Source organism: Prenolepis imparis, unplaced genomic scaffold, assembly GCF_030444845.1.
Source record: "Prenolepis imparis isolate NDT839.2.m4 unplaced genomic scaffold, iyPreImpa1.0 SCAF_657, whole genome shotgun sequence".
Classification (NCBI taxonomy): Eukaryota; Metazoa; Arthropoda; class Insecta; order Hymenoptera; family Formicidae; genus Prenolepis; species Prenolepis imparis.
In genome coordinates this window covers 12,501-14,767 of record NW_028141815.1, presented here as the reverse complement: position 1 = coordinate 14,767, position 2,267 = coordinate 12,501, and the positions used below count along the sequence as shown (strand labels likewise).

The 2,267-nt window shown below is 59.1% G+C and overlaps 1 non-coding gene across 1 annotated transcript; it reads left to right on the top strand.

Annotated features, from left to right (window-relative positions):
* The first annotated feature begins 1,321 nt into the window (after nucleotides 1-1,321).
* On the top strand, nucleotides 1,322-1,476 carry LOC145948754 (5.8S ribosomal RNA). Its single transcript, XR_014427459.1, has one exon. It is a non-coding gene; the product is annotated as a 5.8S ribosomal RNA (ribosomal RNA).
* The last annotated feature ends 791 nt before the right edge of the window (nucleotides 1,477-2,267 follow it).

Genomic DNA, 2,267 nt, shown 5'->3' with positions numbered 1-2,267 from the left:
AAGCAGTGGTATCAACGCAGAGTACTAAACAAATCTTCTTAGAGGGACAGGCGGCTTCTAGCCGCACGAGATTGAGCAATAACAGGTCTGTGATGCCCTTAGATGTTCTGGGCCGCACGCGCGCTACACTGAAGGAATCAGCGTGTGTTCCCTGGCCGAAAGGCCCGGGTAACCCGCTGAACCTCCTTCGTGCTAGGGATTGGGGCTTGCAATTGTTCCCCATGAACGAGGAATTCCCAGTAAGCGCGAGTCATAAGCTCGCGTTGATTACGTCCCTGCCCTTTGTACACACCGCCCGTCGCTACTACCGATTGAATGATTTAGTGAGGTCTTCGGACTGGTGCGCGGCAATGTCTCGGCATTGCCGATGTTGCCGGGAAGATGACCAAACTTGATCATTTAGAGGAAGTAAAAGTCGTAACAAGGTTTCCGTAGGTGAACCTGCGGAAGGATCATTAACGTTCCGGAGGTCCTGCTCTGCGTCGAGAGTCCACTCTTTTACAGAGAGAGAGAGAGACGCGCGCTCGCAGCAGTCGGAGACTGAATGGACAGAGAAGAGAAGATGGCTCAGAGAAAAAAGCTATTAAGCGGAATTGACGGATCGAAAGGTTGGATGTTATACGGACGCCGCCCGCGCCTCTGACGAACCTCGCGATGCGGGAGTAATCAGCAGCGCGCGGCGCGGCGTTCGCCGCCGAGAGGGAGAGAGAGCGTGTCCGAGACCTCTCTCCGCGACGGCGTCGCGTTCCGCTCGCGCTCGACGCGCGAGCCGCGATACGCGCGTTCGTTGCCTTTTGTGAAAAACTTCGAAAAAAATACGTTGCGACTCGGAGCGAGACGCTTCGCGATCACGCTCGTGCCACTCGCAGAGCGTCGATTCGGCGTTGAGCGCGAACCGGTGGTGACCTATGCCCGCGCTGCGCGCGTGTGTCAGCAGCAGCAGCAGCGTTCGTCAACGCGCCCTCCCCCGGTGCCGTTCGCGGCGCCCGGGGCAGCGGTCGGCGTGCGAAACAGCGTTGCGACCGCGCGCGGAGCCGGGCGAGAGGACGGATCTTACGAATCCGTCCGACGGTCTCTTCAAAGAGCTTCCGCCCCGGCTCTTCCACTTAGGGAGAGACGCTCCGATCGAAGCAACAACCACACTTTTGTGCCGTAGCCTCTCTCCTTAGACGGGAGGCGGCGGTCCGCGCGCGCGCTCGGACGCGCGCGGCCAGGCTGATCGAAGGGCCACGATTTTTATCTCACCCTCTCTCTTCGAGAGGGGAGACCACGATGGTTGAGCGAAAAGCGTTTCTTCGCGAACGCAAAAATTTTGAACGATTACCCTGAACGGTGGATCACTTGGCTCGTGGGTCGATGAAGAACGCAGCTAATTGCGCGTCAACTTGTGAACTGCAGGACACATGAACATCGACATTTCGAACGCACATTGCGGTCCACGGATACAATTCCCGGACCACGCCTGGCTGAGGGTCGTTTTAGTACCCCGAAACTGCTTGCGCTCCCGAAGCGCGCACGGCCACGGCGCGCCCAGACTTGCGCGCGTCGCCTGTGCCCTGTGCGCGCTTACAATGGCGTACGAGCGATCGTTGGACGTTCGCCCGAGGTGCTGTGTGCCGCCGTACGAACGGCCGGCGCACGCCCTGGGCGTCGTTTGAAATGACACCGAGGAGGAAGAGAGAGCGCACAAGCGTGCACAAGGATGATAGCGAGCGCTCGCGCGCGCCCAGAGACTGTCCTCGAAAGAGGAAGTAGGACTGTGCGAGGGGAGAGTTTTTCGTATGTGACGAGAGAGATGTGGAGAAGAAAGGGACGATGACGAGCGCGAAGGAGGAACGACACCCGCCGCCTGCGGCCGGAGCGTCGTTGTCTCCACGATATATTTTAGTAGCGCTGTCTCTCGCCATTTTTTCTTTCTCTCTCTCTTTAATCTCACACACACTGCTCTCGGCACTCTCGCACTCTCCGGTCTCTCGGTGCGCCAGCGCGCGCGCGCGCGTCGTCGTCCGGCGGTACGCGGAGAGAAGAGATTCGGCTCGGAGAGCCGACCGCGTGTCCGAGTCCACGAAGTTCTCCTAGTCCGTCGCGTGTAAACGCGCGAGGCAGGAATGAAAATTGGGACCGGCACGCGTCGTCGTGTACTCGTCGTATTCTCTCCTTACGTTACCCTAACCTAACGCACCACCGAGTGTTGTTGGATTGGCGATTGTGTTTGCCTCTCGCGCCTCACGCGGTATACGCAGCTGCCGCTGCTCTCACGTCGACGT